The sequence below is a fragment of the Chaetodon auriga genome, chromosome 3, assembly GCF_051107435.1.
Source record: "Chaetodon auriga isolate fChaAug3 chromosome 3, fChaAug3.hap1, whole genome shotgun sequence".
Classification (NCBI taxonomy): domain Eukaryota; kingdom Metazoa; phylum Chordata; class Actinopteri; order Chaetodontiformes; family Chaetodontidae; genus Chaetodon; species Chaetodon auriga.
In genome coordinates this window covers 13100651-13125718 of record NC_135076.1, presented here as the reverse complement: position 1 = coordinate 13125718, position 25068 = coordinate 13100651, and positions in this window count along the sequence as shown.

The window sequence follows — 25068 nt, the reverse complement described above, 5'->3', positions numbered from 1 at the left end:
CCTCAGGCAGTTTTGGTATGTGGAGCTCCAGGAGAGCAAAGCACAAAGGTGTGCTGTGCTTCTCCCATTGGCTCATGTGGGATGAGGTGGTGTGATTGGGAGAGCGGGGGTGGGTTTGGTGGTTGCATCCCTGACTCATGACTTTATGTGTGCACGTGCAGTTGTGCATTGGCCTGCATGCATCCCTGAATAAGTGCCCAGCCAAGTTTCAGCTGTGAACCTGTGGGAGGTTCAGTGTGCAAACTTGTCGGCAGGTACAGGCTGTCGACACAAGGTGTTTATTAAGACTGTGAACAAAGCTTATTCGCTGAAAGCTTCCGTTTTCCTGCTATGTGAATCAGGTCTGTGTGAACCACACAAATCTGCACAGAGACACATTGTTTAAGTTCCTCTTTGGACAAATAGAGGATTGAGGTGTGAATCCAGCCTGTTCAGGCCAGTTCTGGGAAACAGACTGAAAAGTGCATTTCTGCACTCTAGATGACATTTTGACTCTAACGTGTAAAATTTTCCTGACCTCAGGGTCATAATTTATAAAATGTGAATGCAAATACGTACTTTACCAGTTTGCAACAGCGTGAATGTGGCACCATTATTCCACCTGTACAAAGGTACAAACACGGATTGGGGGGCATTGTTTTTCCGCCTTGAAGCCAGCAGTGAAGGTAGTAAGAAAGCCAAATCAACGTTTGAGTAAAAAAGAGTGAGCTGCCATGCAGGGACAGGGGTGTGATGACATCTTATGTGTGCAACCCACCACCAGGGGAATTAAAAAGCAGCTGACAGCAGTTAGCCACAAACTTAAAAAAGAAGAACAGCAATTGTTATTGTTTAGAAAGCACAGCCCGATGCATATGCTACATGTCACGCTATATCCCGACACTGATGTCCTGCACGTCACGCCCGTCACGCTTCTTTTGCTTCTGGAACACCAGCATGCAATCTAAAATCACACACTGGGGCGACATTGTGCCGCTGTTGTTTGGTTCAATGTCAAAAAGCAAAGCTGGCATAATAAAGGGTCTTTGTTGCAGCAGTATTGCGGAATCTCTGTGTATAAAGGGCTCGTAATAAAAGACCTTTTATGGTTACCGAGTCCTGCCCTTTGTGCTTTTCTAATGTTAGCTTAATGTACTTGTAACTGTTACATAACAACTGTACAGGACCTAAAATCCATTAAGTCATTTTCACTGACCTTGGTTTTTGTGTGCACTATCTCAGGTGCTTTCCACCTTGTGGGAGGCGTGCAGGGTATAAACTCAACTGTGTAGAGCAATAAAGTTGATGGTGATTGGTGTGTGAAATTTAAACAGCATGTACAGAGAAGAGAAGCAAAGAGTGAGATAAAGAAAGAGAAAGCAGAGAATTTAAATGATCCCTGCATCACGTACATGCCCTGAACTATGTCTTGTTTTTTTATTATTTCCAAACCACAGAGTATATTTTTAGTCTTTGGGTGAACAGAAACGGTACATGCTGTGACCTGACTCTGACAGATCATTGGTGGCTTCCACATGTAAGTTAAAGGGGATAAAAGCTTTGTTAACTGTACATTTTGTTCTGTTCTGTAACCACATCTTCTCTCGACAAGAGGAAGTAAACACACGCTTCGCCGACTTTACCACATCCACTGAAATTTTCATAAGGCGGTGACGACAACCACGATTCAGATTTATATCTTATCAACCGTTGTCTTTCATTTCTTTTCATAAAGCACTATTATTACCCACTCAGTGCCAGGACTGGAAAACATTGCCACCAAAATGTCATCATACACTATTTAGTGTAAAAACAGTAGCTCTATCTTGTTTATTAAGAAATGTTCTCAAAGTGGCTGCCATCTTTAAAGCTGTACTAATCAATGTTTTTAGCAAGCTGCAACCTCCAGGGTTGAAAAATGAAGCCAATGTGAAGCACCAGAAACTGCAGTTCCTTGAATGACCACTTGAGGCTGGCTCCAAAATCGAGTCAGTTCCCATAGACCCCCCACCTTAAAAAGCTGACCTTTACAACAGAAATAAACATGTTTACAGCCTGGTGCAAACAACAGTTTTGTTCTCTATAGCTAATTTCCCCGTTCATGAGCACTATAAGGGGGTGAATTTTTATATAAAGAACTAATTTAAATTATATGAAGACTTAAAGTTATGCATCATTATGGGCATGGCCACTATGAGTGATGGCTGATACAATTCAGCAACAGGGCTTCATTCAGCCCACCTCAAATGCATCCACTCCACCTCTTTGCCCAACTTGACACTGGGTCTTCAGAAACCTGTGGATGGCGTCACAAAGATGATGTCCATTGTTTTATATAGTCTATGGTTTTTAGCCATGTTGGTGGCACGGCTCCAGGGATGACAATGTTGTCAGTCGGCCAGTCAGTCCAAAACTGAAATATCAACTGTTGAATTGCCGTTGTGGTTCCCTGAGGATGAATCCTACTGACGTTGTTGGGCCTCACAGTCTCTTGTGACTACTGACTAGAAGGACAAGTGTCCGCTCTCCTAGTGGCCACCGTTTGACATATGCTGCTACGTAGTACCAAGGGCTCCACAGCAGTGGATCAAGTGACGTTGTGTAGTGTGAAAGGAGTTTGTAACAATGATGAACTGACAGCAAACTAGCAGGTCCACTCACCTTTTAGCATTTCTCAGCTCATTGTTTTGGTTTTTGTTTCAGTCTCACCAATCTCATCGACCTCGTTTCCAGCTGCAGCAGACAGTTATTTAGTAAAAGAGTGAATGTTGGACTTCAGCTCATGAGAGACACGACCTGACAAGCGCAATGTTACTCTGTGTCTGCTGGATATGTAAACAGGCAACCGTTTGCTAACTCGTTTGCAATATCTTTACAAGGTATTAACTTTTTAATGTTGTGTTTGCTGCATAATTTACTTTTTTGTAATATTAGATATATTTTGCATCTGTGTCTATGACCTCTGACCTTTGACAACCACAGCCTTAACTGTTTTTAATGACATAGACATCTTAAATATCTTTCCAGTTGTTGGCATGTTTACCTTAGATCCAAAGCACCTCAGTCCAGATGTGAAAGCAAACATGCAACTCTGCTCAAACACCCATTCATCAAAACAATCATGGAGGGGGATGGAGGAGGCTGTGGATGCTGCTCCAACTTTTAAGATTTATTGGGCGGTTCCTACATAAAGCACAGGCTCAAAATAGATGCCAGATGATTTTCTACATAGCAGAACTGTCCTCTGAGTCTTCACCATGGAACATATGTGACATGTTATGTGTCTTTACATTTAGCAGTAATGTGAGAGGGAAAATAAGATGCAAATGGGAAACTTGCTTCATGCTTGATTTAAAGAGAAAACAAGAGCACAACACAAGAAGCTTGAAAGTGTTCAGCTATATCTTTTCCATTTAAGAGGAAAACAGACTGGTTCCATTATCCCAAATCCTTCATACGACTGAAGTAATTCACTTTAGTGGTTTCGTACATGTGGACCTTTATACAAGTTGGACAGTTGGACAATTACCAATACTACCCTGCAGATCCACCTTTAACTTGCTTTTTTTCTTAGTTGGTTCATTATCTATCAATTAAAAAATAAATAAATAAAAAGAAAGTAAAGAAAGTAAGAAAAAAATTTCTGCTGACATGAAAGCAAAACTTGATTTGACTGAAGCAAACATCTGTGTTTGGGCCCTAATGGCCCTCAAATCACAACTTGTGTGTGAAAAGTGAAACTAAAAGTATTTACTTTTCTCCATGCTGGTACTACAGATAAGATAAATCCATGGTCAGCGAGTTCATGGATTGCTGTCAAGGAAGGTGTGGTCTGACATAAATAGACTGTCGTGATGCAAAGTATCCTGAGGCGAAGACACTGCAGACAGACATTGTGTGGAAGAGATGATGTATATCCAACCCTAATAATATCTATTCATAAATCTGCCCCAGATCTCAAATTAAATCTCTGAAAGTGTCACTGTGCCAGACAGGACATGTTTATACAGGTTATCACCTTCACTCTGACTGTGGCACGAGTTGCTGCTGTTTAGTTGGCAAAAACAATGTGAGTTAAACAGTTTTTAGTGTCAGTTCACTGTACTTAGACCTCCGTATGAGGACACATTATTTTTCATTTTCATTTATATCTGAACTATTTAGTTGATACTCTGATCCAGGATTCAAAATGAAATGAAAATTAGCTTCTAGTTCTACATCACAAGCAGCTCAAGCAGTCACAGGCACTATCAGGACATTTGGAAAGAAAAAAAAGAAAAAAAACATATGCCACTGAAGATTGCATGAGAGATTCTTAATATGATTGGAGTGGGTGTGTCCGATGACCATATATTAGCCCAGCTTTTCAACACAGTGAATGTAGGTACTATGTCTCCCCTCTGGGCTCCAACCACCGTCATTTGTCCATATTCTTGCAGGTTTACTGAGTCAAGTTAAACCTATATCTTTAGCCACAATACAAGCATAGCTCTGGAGATGGCAGTAGGTTGTTTGCAGATGACGTCACGTCAATCTTTTGTTGTGGTGTGAACTGCAGACGGAGGGCCAGAGGTGATTTCCAGCATAGGAAGCACTGTAACACACACTCAAAATGCTGATGCTTCGTGTCATTTAAGGTTGCTCAGATCGATCAAACCAAACCAGGAGGAGCTTTTATTGAGTACCCAATTTTGTTGTTTATAAAGGTGTAAAATGCAAGAAATTGACCCCAAAACTTCAGAAAAAAATGGCTTAACTGTCTGCGGTCGGGAGGAGCCGAGTCAGCTCATAATTTCATCTAAACTAGTCCAATAAGAACTTTCCTTCATTTTGTCCGTTGCAGTTTTCACTTCTTTTAGTGAAATGTCACAACCATTGGATGAATTGCAAAGAAATTTGGTTTGGACATTCATTGTCCCCAAAGTGCGAATACAACAGATTTTGGTGATCCCCTGACAGTTTATCTGGTGCCAACAGCAGGTCAAAGTTTTCATCTATCCCCTTCGATGATCCCCTGACTTTTCTTGAAGCGCCTCCATGAGGTTGGTGCTTTGGAGATCCCTTAAATTTTCATATATTGCCATCATCAGGTTAAAAATTTCATTTGTCCAATACTGTAATACCAGGTACTTGAGAAAGTCATGACAGTCCCATCAGCCTCATCTGGGCTTGTTTAGTGTCACTAAGCATGCTAACACACCACGGTTAACACATATGCTAAACATCAGCATGTTAAGGTTGTCATCATGACCATGTTAGCATGCTTATGTTAGCATTTAGTTGCAAGCAGACCTGTGTCTAGATACAGGCTCTCAGAGCAGCTAGCATGGCTGCAGAGTGTGGTTGGAGCAGCACTTTGCTTTTACTAACTACTGCTCATACTTACTGCTGCTCTTTCTTCATTTTTTTAACTCTTCATCCACATGAAGTCTCGGCGCTGAGAGAGTAACAACAACTGGCTGTGATATCATGACTGGAGGAGTGGGTTGTTTTTGTTCAGCTCATCCCCCAGGAGAGGCTACAGTGTCAGAGGTTTGCACAGGCAAGCACAGTTGTTATTGAAGAACCAGCGCAGCAGCCTCAGACTGGGAAACAGTTCATGAAGTTGTTTTTAATGCTTTAGGAAAATCCTGTCGGTCTCTGTTAGCAGCTACATCCCAACACCAGCTGAATTTAGATTTATATGTAGACAAAAACAAGGTTATATTGAAGCAACCAGAAAGAGACAGTAGAACAGGGAACGACACATCATCATCATCATCATCATCATCATCATCATCATCATCATCATCAGCCATAATGGGCTTATCAACCAAATTGTTATGGTTTAGATTATTCTTGTTATTGTTTTTACTACTGATCATGAATAATTAACTCTTCCCTTTACACAAAATAAAGCTCTTCATGATTTCTGTTCATAAGATTAGAATATTTTGATATTTTAGATTAGTATCAGATTAGTATAGACTAGATTTCATAATATCACCAATAACTGGTAAACGTCTATTACATTTTTAGACATTTTTGTGAGGTTATTGTTAGTTTTGCTGTACTTCTGAGCATCATGATTGATTTTCCCCTCAGTGTTTTTTCTGCTGGCACGTGCTGAGGTGCTGCTTCCCTCGAGCACACTCTCAGACTTTTGGAGAGTGGATGTGACTTTGTGGAATTAAAGCCTGTTTGCTAACGGTAGAGGGGGTTAAGCAGAGGACAGCCTCCCTCCTCGCTCATGACCACAACTGCTTGAGCCCGCACCACCACCTTCTTCCCCTTTCAAAGCCTCCACCTCCACCCCACCACCACCACCACCCCACCCACAGACTCACAGCAGACTGCTACTTCAGAGGAAGTCCTGCTGGTAACGTGTCGAAGGGCAACAAAACAGGCTTTTCTCTCAGCTGGTGAGCATACAGGGATGAATGTGAGGCCCCTCATCCTCACCTCTCTGTGTCTCTCCATCTATTCCTCAATCCCCCCACCTCATGTCTGTCCCCCTGTTTGTTTTTCATTGAAAGGAAAGCTGAAACCTGTCGGGTTTGTTTTTCTCCTTCTCTTGGCCAAGTGCCTGCTTTTAAAGCCCAGGTGTTGGCGAACAGGGAGTCATCTTTCAGAAAAACACGAGGTGGAGTGCTGGGTCATCTGGGTGGAGGGGGCGAGTGCAGGGAGGCTGACACTGCTGGATTTTGACGTCTCGTGTTTGGATGTTTTCATCTTTCAAACTGGTTGGACTGCCTGTCAGTTGCCAAACAGTCAAAAACACATTCTTCTTTGCTGACTTTATTTGTCACAAGAGTTTGTTTTTCACACGCTTCTCATGACAGGGAACTTTTTAAAGGCAGGGACATTTCTCCCCAACATTTGTCCTCTGAAGGGAACTTCACCCCCAAAGTGAACACGGGACACTTTCTGGACAGCATCTTCTGTAACAAGAAACCTTTTTTCTTGTCACGATGTTGAATGTTTTCCAACATACACGCACTTTCTCTTATTGAGATGCACTTTACCCTGACATGAAAGGGACGCTTTTCCTGAAATGCTACTTCTGACATGACAAAGAACTGTTTTCTGACATAATTGAGAGGGTTTTTGTTGTTGTTGTTGTTGTTGTTGTTTTGTTTAACCCATATGATGAATATTTTCAGATGCATTTTTCCAAAACACTCCAGTGGACTTTTGCGTGTTGTGAAGTAAAAGCCTGCTATTAAAGCATCAGCACATGACACCAGTGTTACATACTGTATTAGAGGCAGAGGCAGGTCAGGAAGGGTTTCCAAACTTTTCAGGAACCAGTTTAACATCTTGATATTTCAATGACATCACTGTTAAAGCACATGTGTAATTTGGACTTCCCCTATAATTTCAGCCAGACAAGTGATATTGCTGTCATGTTGCTTCATAGGGACTGTGCACGGTAGCAACAGTGTGTAAAGTGAAACAGAAAATAAAGCTACATGTTAAATTTCTGTATTTTTGTTCTGTTCCTTCAGCTGAGGACTTAAAGAAGTGACACAACTGTCACAGTAGCTCAGTGTCCTTGACAGTCTGGATCTTCTCCTCTGGACAGAAGAAACTCAGTAGGGAGTCTTTTAGGGAAACAGAACTGGGAAAACAGATTCAACCCCTGTTGTACCCCTCTGACATCCATCCACCAGAACCCCATGGGAAAACCCAAAGCCTCCTCCTCCTCCTCTGTGCTGCGGCAGCCAAAAGCCCAGCTGGAGAGTCATAAGGTCACTCAGCTGATTTAATAGCCGGCCCAGGTCACATAAACACACAACACTGGGAAAATGAACAGCAGAAGTTGACGTGTATGTTCTGATGATTGTTATGAGGCTGAATTTACTCAATTTTGGCAACAAAAAAAAAGTTCAACTCTGTTAAAGTGAAGCCCTTTCAGGGATAAGGGTTTGTTGAACGCAATTTCACTTCACTTTGATATTTATTGTTCCTTGTGATTGTGCACACGACAGACAGTCATACAGGTGATGAACTTGTTTTACCACTGTCTCACTGAGTAGTGACAAATAGAGGGAGTGCACCAAAACATAAGTACACCTGATGATGCTATTATAGCTGAGGTGTAAGTACAAGCCCTGTCTCATAGAAATTAAGTTTACATATTATTACATTCTTCTCTCAATTATGTGCTGACTAACATAATCACGGCCTGGATTATGTTTACGAGTGCAGGACTGGGGTTCACATCATAACTCCTGTCTGTGGTTAGGTCAAAGCAACAAAAGGTCTTTGGTTGAGGTTAGCGAAAGACTGTGATTCAGATTTTTTAAACATTACCATAAAAATATTAATAAAGCCGAAGACACTATATCCACAAATATAGTATTGCATTTGTTGGAATCCAAAGGAAATGCATTGTAAATGATTATTTCATTGATAATGTTCAGTTAACATTTTTGCAAGTTGTCAGATATGTAAATTAACAAAATTTTTATTATGCTAATGGGAAAACGTAATCTGGTCTGCATTACATTACTTTCAAAGTGCATTTATCATTGCAAGTCAATTGTGTACTGATGTAATTTCTAGGAGACAGGGTGGACTATAATAGAGAGACAGACATTGTGTTCGAGAGGCTTTTATTGAGCACACATAGCTCTTGTACGGTACTGTTGCAAAGTCAGGTCATGCAAAAGCAGCCATATTTTCCCGGGAAAATGCACTTTCAAACAGCAAAATTACGAAAATGCAAATATCAGATTAATCCATATTCATTTTCTCTGTCTCTACTGTTGTTATGCATCACTGACTGTAAGTTTCCACTCCTAACAATATTCATCCTAAAGCTGCAGCCAACCTGCAGGCCTGCATCTGTCCTACATTACACTATGACCGCACCATGCTCATTTTCTTGTCTGTCAAACATACAGCAGTGCTTACAATGTAGAGTTTTGCAAAACAACTGTGAGGTATTATGTAAGAAGTCTCTGGTCACGCATTACTTTAACCAAAGACTGAGAATAACACTGTGCTGATGGTGGAGAGATAGCAGGGGTGGAGGAAAGAAAGGGATGGAGAAAGTGCTGAAAATGAAAAAAAAATAAAAAGATTGAGGGAATTGAGGGAAGATTAAGAAGAACTGAAAAAGAGGATCAAGATGATTGTGTTTGAGAGAAAGTAAGAAAGAGGTGGAAAAAAGAGTGATGGAAGGATCGAGAGAAAGATGGGGTATGGAAACGAATAAGACTGAAGAAGAGAGACAGACACTATGAAAGCAAAGAAGACAGAGAGAGAGAGACAATCTGTTGAGCTACCTGAGAACTATATCACTCTGTCTTTGGAAAGACACGTTTTTTCATTATACCTAATAAGGTAAAGAAATAACAGAAAAATGATATTTGAAAAAAAAAAAAAGAAGACAGAAAAGAGTGAAGATTGACTGACCAAAGGTAAGTTTGTTTGTTTGTTTGTTTGTTTGTTTGTTTATACACCTGTTTTTCCTGATCAGAGTGTCTGTGAATGAACCATGATGATGCCATCTGTGGGACTGAAGCACAGCAGACGAGGACTCCCTGTACCTGAACCCAGTGAGGCGGAGGAATGCGTCACACAGAAGGCCCATTGTAGGCTCATATCTGATCTGAAATCACCAAACGGCCACTGAAAAGAAAAACAGACTGACTCTTGGACGGTGGAGGAATGACATGAACAGTAAGACTGCACTGAGAACACAAAGTGCTAGACTGTGCAGCTCTGACAGGTGGATTAGCTGTAAGAACATCCTGTAAACAAAACCATGCAGGTTAGCTGCTGCTGCATGTTCAAGTCCTGCACAGCAGCAATACATGCTGTATAAAAGCAACAGTGTATGATAGAGCATGATAAAGAAAAGACACACAAGAAAATCTGGAGCAAACACAGCAGAACTCTGATCAGTCAAAACAGCCACTGCAGCGATCAGGGCTGCATTTGCATGTTACAAGCTGAACGTATGTATTGTGAGGTCACATCTGACTAATAAAAATATGAAATCTTCAGATCAAAAGCAGGAAGAATCTCTAAAAATCAAGAATCTCTAAAACCTAAAATGATTTCCTGGCTCAAAACAGGGATATCTGTCCTGGATAAACAAGAACATGTCAGTGATGCTGTCAACACACACTGCATGTACAGTTTGTCCACATTTATGAGGAAGTCACGCAAAAAGCTGTCACACTGATCTCTGAGGTGGTGAGCCCTCTATTATGCTTTAGGTGACATGAACACGGGTGAGTTCTCCTGGACCTGCTGCAAGTCACTCTATTAAGGACTCAGATACAATTTGAGAGAGAGAGAGAGAGAGAGAGAGAAAGAGAGAGAGAGAGAGAGAGAGAGAGAGAAGCTCAAATGCATATTGTAATGTGCAAAAAATTTGAATGCAATCATGTATGCATGAACAGGCATCAAATTAAGAAGTAATACAGCAACACGTGCACTGTAGAACTCAATTATAAATACAGCAGAGTGGCAACTGCTCAGCTGAATACCAGGCATACATAAGGACACACACACACACACACACACACACACACACACACACACACACACACACACACACACACACACACAGGCTTCCTCTGTGTGGCACCAGCTGTGTTGAGGCTCCAGACATTTAAGTGTAATAACATATGGAGGATGTGCGTGCCTAACAGTGTGCCAGTGTGTGTGTGTGTGTGTGTGTGTGTGTGTGTGTGTGTGTGTGTGTGTGTGTGTGTGTGTGCGTGGCTTTTCTGCATGTTTTGCTTGTTTGGACTGGTTTGTCTGTATTAATTTATGATTGTGTGTGTGCCAGTATGTGTGTGTGAGCTGTGTTCGGATAGCATGCACACAAACTGTCACCATTGTTCAGCCTACAGAAAGAGCGTGTGGAAAGTGACACAAGTAAACACTTGGATTGACTGCAATGACATGAATGGTAGAGGGATGGTTAAAGTTAAACAAAAAATATGAAATTAAGAAATTTTGTTACACTTAGAAATGGAGAGCTGCACCAGTGAACAGAATACGAGCAGTGTAAAACAATCACTAGTTAAATCTAAAACAAGTCTAAAGGTGCGTTTCTAGGGTGTGTAACTGTGTTGAATGTGCAGAGCTCAGCAAACTTGAAACAACAAACCAAAATTGCCCTCTAAAGACACTTGCCTGCAGCAGTCAGCAGTAAAACTACAAGCTCTAACCTTTGACCTCTTTGCTGTAGACTGTGTAATATTTGTGACAAAGATGTTGAACGTGCTTCTACAGTGTTGACCTCATTAGAAATCAGTGAAAAAAGAGCATCTACTTGGAACACATTTCATCTCTATTCAGCAGACTTCCTGTACAAATTGGCCTTACAGAGCTTTGATGTGAGACTGATGCACAATTTGCGTCATTTAAACAGCAGCACTCTCACAAACAGTACGTGTTTCTGTCAGAGTCTCGTATTATGCTCTCACTTTCAGTCTTCACCACAGCTCATATTATTGGCAAATATTCATATTGTGCATGTTGTCTTTCTTTTCCTCCTGGTTCTATCGTTTTTGTACACTGTAATCTACTCTAGAATTTGTATTTAGCACAAATTAGCACTAAGATTCTTCGGTATGTACTGTTTTGTGTTTATATTTGTTAATCCTATGGTTTATATTATGCTCCTCAAGATTCCCTGTGGACATCACTTGTTGAAATTGTAAAAACTTACGACAAAAAATACTTTTGTCATCTGTTTTCACAAGGCTGACATGTTCAAACATGAGCTGCAAAACTTAGTAAGGCACAGAGCAAATTCACTTTCAGCACCAGCCTGAACAACAAAGGGGAAGTGAAACTAAAAACTCTGTGTGTGTGCGTGTGTGTGAGGACACAGACAGCTGGGAACATCGGGCCCCACCCATCGCTCTACTCTCATTGGTTGTGTGCTGTTGTCAAGCACATTTAATAGGAAAACAAGTTGCTGCTGAGCCAATCAGTGCAGAGCTAGAATTCCCCATCTTATCTGTGGTGACATCGCATGGCCCTTTAAACGGTCGACCGCAGACAGAGTTTAAATGGCCTGACGAGAGAGAACACACCTAGAAAAGAAAAAAAGCTTCAGACCTGCGTGTGTAGCAGTTTGTCTGGCAGTTGACTTGCTTCCAGGCACTTTGAGAAATTAATGTTTTGATTATATGTAATGACACGTAATGCCGTGTGACCACACTGCATTTTACACTCTGAATATCTTTTGAAATGTATATAGTTCTCAATGGAGCTTTGCATGTGTGTTTATTGGCTATTAAAGACATCATTCATGATTCTATGGCTGAAGAGGGCCAATAAAAATCCTGTATTTTTGTAAAAGTGGTTTTTTGTTATGAGGCCCACAACCCTAGCTACGATTCTGGATCAGCTAGTCGACAACATGTACGCACACTGACAGCAGACTTCATCATGTACTGTACCCATATGTGTAAATGTTTTAAAGATTTTTGGAATAAAGCAACATGATTGGTCAAGGTTGTCCTGGGGCACCAACAGAAATTTTGATCTTCCATAAAAAGATCTTAACAACAGCTCTGTGGCAATAAATATCTCTCATATGTGGCATGAGGCAGGAGCCCTGTGTATGATCTGCCTGCACTTATCTTTTGAGGTTAATATAAAGTTATGTTATCAATGTACCATGACTAGCATTATATTTATGTCCCTAACTGCCAACATATTCAAGAGTCAAATTGGTGAATAGTGGCTGTTGAATCATCTGTGTCTTCTATTCAACAGTTTTCAGGATAGGTGGTTTTGTTTTAACTTACAATAAGCCTACAATGACCTAGATTCAGTTTAGAGTGTTCCTCTACTGTTGTGTTCAGTCAAAATAAAAAATAAAAAAAAACAACACAAACTGAGTCAGCACTTTATATATTGCACCATAAAAATGAAAAACAAATTGTGCCTTTTATTACAGTAATGACCAAGCTGGAAATCATCTTCTGCATTTAAACAATCCTACTTATGTTGTAGACATTGGCAGCCGTAGTGCAGTCTTTAAGGGACCATTTGGGGCCAGTTACTTGGCAGACAATGACAATGGCAGGAGAATCCCAAATAGTCAACATGCATGTCTGGTAAAAATGCAGAGACATGAACATAAGGAGAACTTGAAATCTCTACACAGAAAAGCGCAGGGCTGGGATTTGAGTTAGGAGGTGACACTGCTGACCCATGAGCTAATGTGCAAAAATGGTCAACATCTCTGTGATTTATTACTCTAAACAGATCGAGGCGCATTGTATAAGACTGCAGACTCTGCGTCACACCAGTGAAACAACATCTCCTACAAACTCTGTTTGCAAGAGGTGGAATCCAGGTTAGGGGGCAGATACTTTGTTTTTGGCCTTGCAGAAGGGAAACTCTGGGACGTCCAGGCAGTGGGTGAGAGGGCATAGCCAAGTGGATGACTGGTCAGGAAGGGCTGACGGGCTTCTGTTCCAAAATGCTATATATATCCACTCTGGAAAAAGAGATGATAGCTGGGATGCATTACAATATTAGTGTAATTCATTCACTGCTATTTTGAAAATCTGCTATATATTGTTATATAGGTTTTCGAACTCTAAGTATAAGCGTGACAATATTAGATGTATGTTATTACAGGACTGTAGAACATTTGGTCAATGGACCTGCTGCCTGTGTCTTTTCTGCAGGTGGAGATAAAATCATTTGCACACGCCCCCATGCTGCCAGCAGACGCACACAAACCAACTGTGATGCACGTCGTGCTTGGTAAGACAAGAAAAGTGTTTCCTGTGTTTCCTGTGAACCTCGGCTCTGAGCATGTGACCGATGAGCTTGTCTGGAACAGCCCCCTCCCCCACGCCGCCTCCACACTGTATATAGACTTGTGTACTCTACATGAAAACATGCTGACTTCTGCCCTTTGTTGTTCTTGGGTACCCTACACTTTACTGATCCTTGTGATTTGTATATACGCTTTTGGGAACATGAGTGGATGTGTTTTGATGTGTGCGTGAGACGAAAACAGTAGGTGAGGCAAATGTTGATTTACTATGGAGTTAAATATGCTAATGAGTCATATAGCATTTGTTTATATTACTGGGTTTGCAGGGACCACAAATATTGGGAGGGGCTGCAATTTTACACAAACGCCCCTGAAATTGCTCTGACATTGTTGATGAGCCGTCGCATCAGAGCAGTGGCTCTGCAAACTTAGGTCATAGCAGTGCAAGTGCCATGTCATACCAGAAAGTGGCACAACAGAATTCAATCACGCTGGAACCTAGATGACATAGTGACAACTTCTGGGTCATGTGACACAGCCAATATAAAACCATCCTCCACTCTGCGTCTCTTCCCTCAAAGGCTCATGACAGTTTGAAATTTGTCAATGTTGGAAAAAGTTAAAAGTTGTGCAAAAGCACCATCCAATTTTACTTTGCCTCAGCATTTTAAATGCAATTTTTTTTTTAGTTTTGTGGTGATTCCTTTTCAATGAATTGATTTCAATATGAAATATAAATGTTTTCAGTGCTGGTGTAGCAAACTGAGCCCACATACATAAGTGTTAAGTGTTAAGTGTGACCAAACTGGCCACACTTCTTGCTAAATTATCTCCCTGCGTGGGCAGATAACTGCTTTGAATAAATGCAATCAGGAACCAGTGTAATGTAATTTTTCCCCACAGATTTATCTCAAAGTTTTAAAAGATTTTTATTTCTTTTAATGTTCTGTTTCAAGATTGCTACATTGGACACAGATAGATAATGTATAATTTATATGACTTGATACCCGTATAAGGATCTACACCAACCCTTCAATCCTGGTTACATTTACGACAGGAATGAAAGCTGATAGCAGCAGCCAAATTGACTCTGTGACACTGGGAACCAACTATCTCCTTAAAATCAAAAGAGTTTGTAAAACTAGATTAAAAAGTGATTTTTTATAAAGCCATAATGTCATGTGGTGAAGATATGGTTGAAGTTAACTTTCAACATACTCACTTCAGGTAAAAGCAAACAACACTTTTCATAAAAAGGGGGTTAGACTAGTGCAAATACATAAAAAGTGCATGCTGTGCAGCTTGAATTTTTACAGTGTGACAGCATCTGTGCTAATTTGAGGAAGTTTTCTCACATTTTCCCTTTTAAACTCCAGAAAATGAGTCAAGCTAAAAGAGTGTCCTTGAGCAAGTGGGAAATTAATGGGAAGTTGGCTCACCAAAATACCTCTCAGCTCCCCAACAACAGGAAAAGGCCTTGTAAACTTGAACCACTCTTGGCTAAACTTTACGTTTGCTCCCAGGGAATTACATTCTCGCACTGTGGCTAAAAACATTTTACTGCAGTTAATAGACGCCACTGTACTCACCAGCCTTACATCCACAAGCAGATGTTTTCATTACAGGAGAGTCTGTCCCTGACATAGTAGCAACCAACCCTGCTTCAGATGGTTCATTAACAAGAGAAAGCATAACCCTGTGTTTGTGTGGTAATGTTCAACTGTTTGCTGAAGAGATCATCGTCTTAATACAGTGAAACTGGATGGGATTAGATTTTCTCATCCTGTTTCAAAAGCCTGGTCACAAACAGCTACACATCATATTTTCTGCAACTGTATATATGCAGCTAAAGATAGTTTGATCTCAGAGCGTGACTGGGGGACAGAGTGTGTATGTATATATGAGAGCACACAAGAGTATGGCTATTTTTCTCCCTTTGTGAGCGCCAGTTTGAGTTTTAGAACTCCACAATGAGAAATTAGGTTATTTTGACAGTCTTTACAAAATGGAATTATATTATAGAGTCTTTGGTCTCTTCAAATTATATTAGAAATGCTATAAGAGGTTAGAATTAGGATTACACTCTGATCAAAAATTGCGACCACAAATTGCTAGAAGTCACAATTTTGCACCGTAAGACTAGAGCTATGATCTTTAGGTGAGGCATGAAGGGGTGAGAAAGAATCTGTCTTCAAATGCTGCTTAATGTGAATTATTTACAAAAATAATGAACATCATCGAACAAAGCAGTTGCAACTAAATAATCAAACTTCTAATCAAACACTGAATGCTCTTTAGGCAAGACTGCACTGCAGTCCATCCACGGTCAGAGAACGACGTTGAGTTGCAGGTTAGATATCACAGAGTGAAACCAGACAATGGCAGGCCCTCATAAGTACGCTAATCCTGATATGTGTGTGAGCTTGTGTGTATGCACATATGAGAGGAAGAAGTTGGAGGAAGGAGGAGGCGGGGGGTGATGTAGCTCCCAGCACTGGCTCACGCCGGTTTGCGCTGCTTCTTACTGGCCCAGCCCCACAGCGAGGTTGCGAGGTTAGCAGAGAGACGGATGGATTTGGGGTGGGGAGGTGGGTTGGGGGGGGGGGGGTTAATTTAGCACCTAGACTGCCCTTTGCAGCACTGAGGGCTATAGCTTGGGCACCCGCTGACATGCCAGGCAGATATCTGTATGTAGAGAATGCATGGAGCAGCCATCACCCATGTGATGTGATGATCAAGGCTATGATACTCTGGCGTGTCATATAGATATTGCTTTACACAGTGTGCAACAGAGGCACATAAAGACAGTTCTCACGTGCACAAACACACACGTGCCCTGCTAGGTTGTTGTCACCATGTGGTAATTTCCCCTTTTTGTTTAGACTTGAACTGAATTTGACACAGATGAAGCAGAACTGAAAGTTAAATGATTGTGACTTCTGATGAGTCAATATCAGTCACTATTACAAAATGGTTACGATGTCAAGCAACAAATTCTGTTTAGATAAATAAATAAAACAATGACGAGTCGTGTTTTTGGCTCATCTATAGGAAAACCTTGCATCCCGAATTACTGGGCCTAGTTCAATACAGACCTTATCACATGCACTGCTTATAATAGCATAAAGCACATGTGTGCGTTATGCTGTAATGGTGTAAGGGTGATTATTTACAGAAGCTTCCATAAGATACTCAATATATACAATCTTTATGTTTCATGTGTGCATGTGCACTTGTTGCAGTGAGTTGAACTGACTGAGAGAAGGGTCACCAGCAGTTCTGCGTTTGGTCATTTTTATGATAGGAGGGCAGAGACTCGAGTGTGTTTGTTCACACTGTCCTTTGGGACTGCAGAACAATCCTGTGCGTATCCAGGAGTTGTGTTTACTTCAGTCCATTTGTCAGTCCCAGTGAGAAGAAGGATGTCTGAACTCTGGAGGCAACGCATAATGACACTGACATACCTAAAAATCTCAGTGACCAATGATACTTGTGCTCATACTAATCTGTTTCTTCAGGGGTCTGACCACCAGACAGGATAAACTTGCACTGTCCATTGTGCTAAGTTTAAGTTGCAGCAGCATTTGTTTTGACTTCCTTCTTCCTGCCTAAATTTCTGTCTCTGTCTTGGCAGGATGACAGATTTTCTGTCTAACAAATGGGCTGCTTCTGAAACTTTGAGGCTTTACTTTATAAGCTTTGGTTCGCTTGTAATTACGCAGCTTAAACAAGCCATAAGCAAAAATGCAACTAAGAGATTTACTCAGTGAAGCTATCCGACCAACCAAACCAAGTGCAGGTGGTGTCTCACCTTAAGACTCCATTTAAATACAAAGAGATCATCTGTAATCTGACCATTACTGGTCCTGCCAGGCTTTGGATTAGAAGTCAGAGATTCAACTTTAATGGCTGTTGACTCCCTGGTAGTGAATTTACACATTCTATATATATTCTGGGGCCTTCTTCACCTAGTTTCCTATGTAGCAAAGCAAGGTCCAACTGATGAAACACGGTAAGCTTTCTTTTAAAGTCTGCCAACTGAAAAAACTTGCTTTTTTTCCAAACACTGGCAGATGGAGCACAAACACAGCACACAAAAAAATGCACTTTTAATAGAGACATCAGTGTTACCATTCACTGTAAAGAGAATGTCTTCTGTAAGATTTTTTTTACCTCTCAAATCAATAAAATGTAGCTGGACTTATGCAATGGAAAAACTAAGTAGTACTGCCTCGCCTCTGTCCAGGTGGAACTGATTTTCAGCTGTGGCAGATGGAGAAATTTTGCCCAAGTATGCTTTACTTGGATTATAACGCATGTTTTTCCAATCAATGAGGTGGTGAGGATTTAGATTTGGAGAGGAGACAGTTATTCAGAATTTGTGCCTTTGGGCTTTCTTTTCACCAGTATTTATCCACTAAGCTATCTGATGGCAACACCTTGCTCCATATCTGTACACTTCAACACATTCAAACCCGAGGTGTCTTAGTCAAGGACAGCTTGACTGTCACTGTTGATGGATGTAAGACATTCATTTTTCACCTCTCTATTGTGAGCCTCATGGTCAGATTAGAGTTTTGAACTACCAACTTTAACAAACTTGTTTCTCAAGCTTAGTCTGACAATTAGTCTTGACCAAATACATCACCCAAATCAGTCAACTGACATACGATTTATATATGTAAGGAGTCAGCAGGAAGTCAGCAAGCTTAAAGAGGTCTTTAATGTGCATGCTCTATGGGACCAAAATGCACAAGCATCATAAAATCCTGAAAACCTTTTTCTAGATGGGGCCAATTTCATTGGAATGAATGGGGTTTAGTGAAATGTACACACTGGACTTAGTGTGCCAGAACCACATTTGAATACAGTTCTGCTGTGTTATCAGTGAAAGGAGATGATCTCCTTGCATTTGGGACGGCAGTTCTGGGCTGCTCCAGCAGTGTATAGCTGCGTTTGGTCATGCGTTATAAAACCTGTGAGTCAGCACAGAGCAGTTACTGTGCCACACTGCAGTGGACTGATGACTGCTCAGCATGTAGTGAGGCCCCTGGCAGAGTTATGGGGTGAGGTCAGAGGTCAGGAGTCTGACCTGCGGAACTGCCTCCGCCTCTCCTTCAAACATCCAATGAGGGCCCGCTGGCTTGGGGATCCACAAACAGGATCTAACTGGGGCTTCTTGTCATGTTTGAAGCCCAAAGATCACCTATATGTACAGTTTTTACTTTTATGTAAAGTATCTGAATACTTCTTCCACCTTCTCTCTTGTTGTAACACAATAATAATTCATGCTACAGCCAGTAAAAATTCTGTGAGACAACATCATATCTCAACTGGCAAATATAATTATTATCAATCTAAAGAAATGATCAGACTTGTTTACCCCAACCACTAAAAAGGAAACCGATGGAAAATGCAGTCAATGTGTGTGTGCAGTGATCACATGTTTGCTCTGATGAGTGAGGATTACTGGGAATATATTGTGTATTAATAGAAGATGTGTGATCTCCAGTGAAGACAGCAGCCAGCATTAGTTGGTCCAGCAGTAAGTAAGTATAGGACTTGGAAGCTGGCTGAATCCAGGAATAGTATCAGTTCTCATGAGCTCTGTGACCGACAGCCAGCTTACATCAGGCTGAGCTGGTCCCAGAGACGAGACACTGCTGCCTCTGACCCCACTGCCCTCTGTTATCAAGGTTTTATGATGGCTCTCACCTACTAAAAAAAACAGATCAAATGACAGAGCAGCCACGAGACTTCAGCACTCCTAAGATTTCTTTATAGTCTTTTCTACATTCCTCCCATGATTAATTCCACACCAATCAATACTTTTTCTTTTCGTTCTCTTGGGTTTGTTCCAATTCCCATTGTTAAGAGCATTCTCATCATCTTCATCAACTTCTTCTTCTCCTCATCACCACCATCATATCAAGGCCTAAACGAACTCAGCAGGACTGGCCAGACTTGGATTTAAGGGTTAGGTTAGAATTAGGTTTAAGTGCACGTTGTTTGAACTTCACTATAGCTGTGAGGAAAATGAAATGCCAAGTTGATTGGCTGTGATCTGTCTGCTGAGGACAGCCTGTGGAAGTGATATTTAACAATTCTTCTTTGTATAGGCCATACCAAAGGAAATTTGTCAAAGTCCTTCTGTTAAGCTGAGATGGATTCCATACAGAGTTTCTTTTAGTAAAAATTGGTGCTGGTTCACTTGTACCGGAAGTTTCAATGTCCCATCCAAACAGATAATGTTTGACCAATGTTTGGTCAAACATTATCTGTGTTTCTTGATCCTATTTCAAATGTTTTTGTGTCTAAGTGACTTATGGGGACAACAATTTTAGAAACTGGTCCAGAATTGAATGAGAGTGCCGCAGCCAGCATCTTCGAAATGGGCTGCAACGTAATCCCTCTGGACATTTGTGCATCCACTAAAAATGCTTGTTTTTGCCACTGACAGGCTCAGATTGTTATTCTAAGTGTCTGACAGCATTATGGAAAGTGTAAGTAGATACAACTAGTGTGTTCCCACTACACATCGCCGCATTTCACCTTCATGGCGTCCACATATAGATCTCCAGCTTATAGCCACAAATAGTTGCCTGATCATTACATCAACTGCATCAAGAAACAAACTGTTCCAGCAGAAGTATGTGTGGATGTCCATTAAGGTCAAGCACGACTGCCCGACAATCAACACACTCAAATCTGGCTCTCCCGTGCAGTCTCCTGATGTCTTATGTAATGTGCAAGGGAACACCTGCCCATCACTTTACCTCCTGGATCATAGTGAGACGACCACCGCTGCCCCCACCCTCACTCTGCTATGGATCTTCTTACACTTTGGGGGAACGTATATCCAAATTGTTCCTGGTGACAACAAGCGCATGACGGAGCGCTAAAAGAAAATGTTCAGCTAGTCTGAGTCAGAGGAAAGACGAGGAGGGGGAGGAGGAGGAGGAGGAGGAGGAGGATGGAGGGAAGTTAGGAGGGGTATGTAGCCCCGAGAGTCAGCCTGCGCTGGTTCAGACCGGTTCCTGCCCCCTTCCTCTTCTCTCTTGCTTCTTCTCCTCCTGCTCTCCTCTAGTGTACTCTACTCATCTCACTGCCTCTCTTGTTTTTCTTCCTTTCTTATTTGGATCTTATTTACTTGTTTGTCATTCATTATTTTCCACTTCTTTCCTGCTTTCTTCTTTTCCTCTAATTTCTTGGCTGCACGTTAACTCACTGCTCCATGGTTATGTACGGCTAAAACCAAAACAATCATGATATGGGTTAAATGTTTAAAATTCAGTTAACTTTTCTTTTATTTTCATTTTGTAAACACCGTTATTGACACTGTTTCTGATATACAGTCATGAGAAGGTCAGAGGTTAGGGCAGTTGGAGAGAGTATAGCATGAAAGCAAAGCCAGAGAGAAAATAAAAGTGTAATGAGAAACGTGTGTGTGCATGAGAGAGAAATGAGATGGACAGATGGAGATATAAGTTCTCCTTTTCGTGCTCCTTAATGCCAGTGGAGTCTCCTGACTGCAAGAAAAAGATCATCACAAAGAATGACCATGAAAAATGTCATAATATACTTATCTAAGGTTTAAAAACACACTGAAAGGTGGGTCAGATTTATGCCGCGAGCTGTTGATATTCTAAACAGACATAGATGGACTTGGTTTCTCAGCAAAACAGCAGACTCATTTTTCCTCTGAGCTGCAGGGTTTGTTCACCCCGAGGAGGCAGGAGATGTAAACACAGAGAGGCTGAACAATGTTTCCTCCTCCAAGCTGCCGGACAGACAGATTAGAGTCTGTCAGCAGCGAGATGTGATGCAAAGCAACAGCTCAGCCAACTGAAGTGAAAGAATGATGGACAATTCTTGAGCCAGAGACATACTTTTGTTTGTCCTGTTTTCAGTACAGCATGTTAATCAGTGATTTTACAGAAGTACAGTGCAGGGAAAAAAGGCGACTGGAAAATAATGGTTTGCACTGTCACATTCAGAGTTAATCACCTCACGCATTAACCTTCAACCTTTCCTCTAGTATGTGCATTGTTTATAACTAGAAATAGAAATGGGAGTTTGGACACACATCCAAACCAAAGAGGGCAAGTGCTGACTTGAAGGTGAGCAAATCATGAAATAAACAGATGAAGAGCTCGCACAGTGCATGGCTCCAATGTCTACTTTTTCATGTCCACTTACCTGCTCTGCTCCTCATCACACTCATTAACATTACCCAGGTGCAACAGATAAGTGGACATTACTTGGAGCACTGCAGTGTGTAGGCTGTTCATTTGTTACTGCATGTTTTTAAAGAGCCCTAATATGCCTTCAGGGAGGAAGACTGGTGTAAGCTATAACTGTTGGACAAGTTGTCAGGAAAAGGACCAAGGTTTCTGGGAAATTGATAGGTGTGTCTCATTACGCAGGTGCCAGACTGAGTGTTGATAGCCTGTGTGGTATGTAATGTAGGTTCATTTTGGTGAAGAATATTAAGTTGATTTTACAAACAGCTTGCTCTTTTTTTTGTTTAAGGGTTAAGTAACAGCGTTTCTGAATGAGTTGAGTTCATCTTTGTATACACTGGTTATACTTGGATTACGGTGCTTCAGAGTTATGGTTTACCGTCTGCCTATGTGTCCAACGTAGTATGTACACTTAACCCCTGCGCACAAATTAACCAAAATGTGGGATCAAATTGTATTGCATGCTCACGCAATTGCATTTCTAGTGCTCAGTGTAGTAAAACGTGGCCTCAGTGTATATTTTTTCCTCTCTGTGGCCACTCTGGGGCTCCATGTGTAAAGAGGGTTATTTCTAGGATCCCATGCCAAAGTCCCATGCACAAACAAGCAGCTCTGGTGACAGAGAGACATTTGATACCTTGACTTACTAATTAAGGCTTGTTCACAGTCTGTGCGAGGTAGAGGCCAGATTCACTGGGCATGTTGACCAGCAAATACAGCATCTGATAATCTCATTGACCTCCATCACTTGTTTAAGAGCAAGGCCTTCCTGCTATTTGACATTTTGATTTTTTTCGATATGTACATTTTTTTCCTTTTATTTGCCCTCATCATCCTTATTTGGCTGTAGGTATACATTCAGACACTCTGGCACTGACTGACTTTGACCTACATAATATTTTTATATAATAAAGTGCGTCTTGTGTTTTTTCCACAAAAAAGCTTAATTAACCTATTAAAAGTTACATTTTTAGTGAACATGGACTTCACTAAGCATACCAACAATTTTCTTCTCCAGGTTTGATCTTTTCAACAAAATAGCTCACGCCAAGGCTTTAACCCATTATTGTAACACTGCTCCACCTGTTGAACGACAGGACCACCAGCACCCTGCAGCAACATGTTTACTAGATGATCATCTTCTTTGCAGTAGTCATCTGTGATTTTAACTACGAGTCTAACCGAGACAGATATAAGGAATATTTTTGTCCATTGTGGCCAACACCAGGTATAGACTATAATGACACACTAGGTGTCTCAAGGTGAGTCACAGACAGCTGTCTGTCTGAGACAGCGAACACACAAACGATCAAGTGACACCATCAAGCACTTCCTGTCAAGACACATAAACATCATTCGCTGTGTCATCACACCTGGCAATTTTAATTCCCCACCCATAAACAAACTGGGAAGAACTGCTACTCTGATTATGATAGTTACATCTGAATAGCACTTTCTTCAAGTAGAACGAAATAACAAAATAAACATATCAACAAAATGGGTTGCAAAAGTTAGGCACGTTCTGTGGCTGCTTGCTAACATATCTGAAATCAATATCTGGAGAAGAAGGCAGGAGGCGGATACAAAAAATGTTGATTTTTAACATTATTGTGGAAGATGATCTAAGGGCAGATTTTTCCTTTAAATGTGCTAATTCTATAGACAACATCTGAAGATCTGTGACTGTATCAGTCATGTTGTCAAGAGAAAGACTACCTGTAGTTAGCAGAGTCATGTTTATCCATACTGCTCATTCTAGGACTGCAGGAGGGTCATGGTGCATTTAATTGATGTTTTTATTCAAAGTAGTAAAAACACGAACAGGGAGAGGTATCCCTATTTTGCTCAAGGACACTTTGACTCTGAGGAATCAGAACTTTGTTGCATGACGGTCCACTTGCACGAAGCCACCCACTGAGGCGGATTCAATTACTGTCACACATGGATCATCCTGAGTGACAGCCATGTAAATAATCTGCAGCAGTACACATAGAGTAGAAGTCATCAAAACACCCTGAAAGTAGTACAGACAGTTCTGGGAAAGAGAAAAAAATATTACATTTATGTTCATAATGTACAAGTTTTCCTTGACAGCACAATCTTTTCCATCCCTGATGGCTAATAGGAAAAACTGAACATGAATTTTACAAATAATTCCCTCCAGACATGGAGCTGCAGAGCAGCATGCAGGCTGCAGTAAAACATGCAGCAGGGCAAACAAAGTCATGCTAGAACCCGCGGTGGCCGGCAGCAACCTTTTAGTCTTCATTCTTAGAAAGTGGACTAAGTTTCACAGAATGTAAAGGAATCCATGACACTGAAACTGTGCTCAGTTTATGAGAAGCACATCAAATAAACAGGAAACAACAACAGCTTTGCAACTGCTGACGAACATTATGTTGGGAAATGCCAATCTCAACTAATTGTCATCTTTTGCAGGTTATCAGAAATGGGTCATCAGTACTAGAAGCTCATTAGTGAGAGATGTTAATCAAAATGTTTGCTTACTACTGCTAGCTGTATAAACTGAACAAAGGCCTAAAATCCCACAAAGGAAAGCTTATTAGGAATCCAATTACACATATTCGACTATTGTCCACGAACCAGACAGCAATATTTAAAAATGGCATGGCATTGAGGACTATGTCGCTCTGATTGTTGATACAAACAGTGGAGAGATGATGCATTTAGATGTTTTTTCACTGACTTCTGCCATTTAAAACATTACACTGGTTGACAGGATAGGACAGCTGTAGTAATATTTGAAAATGTAAAAACCAGCTCACATCACCACAGGATATCTGCATCATTTTACATTTTCATTTAGTGCAAAAGTAGACAAAAAGCTAAAGTAGGTAAAGCAGGCACAATATCCTCTTTATACATTAATCCTCCATCTATATATATAAAATGAAATGTTTTCAATCCATCTAATCATGATTCTGTTTTAGGGCCTCCCTGACCACGTGCTGTGGTGTAGATACTTCGCATGGATATTAAACACTTGTTATTTTCCTTGCCCTCCCTTCAGCTCCAACCTGTTTCATCCAGATCACTGCAATGCTTTCATTTCAACCCTGACTGCACTTCGGG